Genomic DNA, 1,380 nt, shown 5'->3' with positions numbered 1-1,380 from the left:
AAATAAAAAGGGTTTTTTCTTGAAGGGTGAATGGGGTTTATAATCTCTCTCTCTCTCTCTCTCTCTCTCTCTCTCTCTCTCTCTCTCTCTCTCTCTCTCTCTCTCTCTCTCTCTCTCTCTCTCTCTCTTAATTGAACATATGATATGATCATGGAAAGGGAAAAGGCTAGTCTTAGAAAAATTAGATGTGGCTCTCTCTCCCTCCCTTTTCTTAGAGAGAGAGAGAGAGAGAGAGAGAGGATTTTTTTTAAAAAAAATTAGACATGTCATGCTATGATATTATAATGGCTCAACATTTGTGTGTAATGTATACATACTCTAAAAACCTCCACAAATGCACATAAATTATTTTAAAATAGTTGTTTTTTAAAAATTAAAAATATGATATGTGAGAATAATTTTGATGGTTAAACATGTTCATGCAATGCACACATACTCTCAAATCACAACAAATGAATAATATATGTGATATATACATGTATATGTGCACATATATCTACCAACATATATGCACATATATGGATTTATAGACATATGTATGCCTAGATACACTCATATACATATAAACATATATGAGAGAGAGCAAAGGGAAGAGAATGGATACATATTTATAAAACATGCACTTACAAATATGTATGCACACATTAAACACACACACACACAAATTATACATGTATATTTATATGCAATGAATACACATATATAAATGTGCATACACATTCATATGTGTAAGGTGAAGAAAGATGAGAGAAGACAAAGAGAGAAAAAATGATGAGAGAGAGACAGGACACGTTCAAAAGACCATACAAATAGATACACGTATTAAATACACACACACATACATATACGCCTATACACATATATATGCATGTGCATGTACATATATACATGGAGCATAGGTAAAACCAAAAGAAAAAAAATGAAAAAAATGCATATGTGCATATCATACATACATGAGAGAGAGTGTGTGTGTGAGATGATGATGATGATAATGAGATAGGATAGGAAAAAAGAAAGAAGAGACGAGAGAGAAGAAAATAGAGAATATAAAATAATTAAAGAGTACGTATACTTATGAGGCCATATAAATGGACACACGTATAAAACACATACACACTCATATATCTAAACATATATATGAGAGAGAAACAAGGGAGGAGCATAGGAGAGAGAATTAATATACTTATAAAATAAACACTAGGAAAGAAAGATAAGAGATAGGAGGAAGAAAAACAAAGAAGAAAATAAAAATGATGAGAGTGGGAGAGGGGACATGCATTTGCGAGACCACTCAAATAGATGCACCCATATATATGTACATAGAGACACATGTATACACACATATATATGCATAGAGAGAGAGAGAGAGATGATGATGAT

This window comes from Lygodium microphyllum, chromosome 11 (assembly GCF_053477565.2).
Source record: "Lygodium microphyllum isolate KBCC chromosome 11, Lygodium_microphyllum_v1.1.10, whole genome shotgun sequence".
Lineage (NCBI taxonomy): Eukaryota > Viridiplantae > Streptophyta > Polypodiopsida > Schizaeales > Lygodiaceae > Lygodium > Lygodium microphyllum.
The sequence above is the reverse complement of the archived record's forward strand: the minus strand, read 5'-3'. Positions refer to the sequence as shown.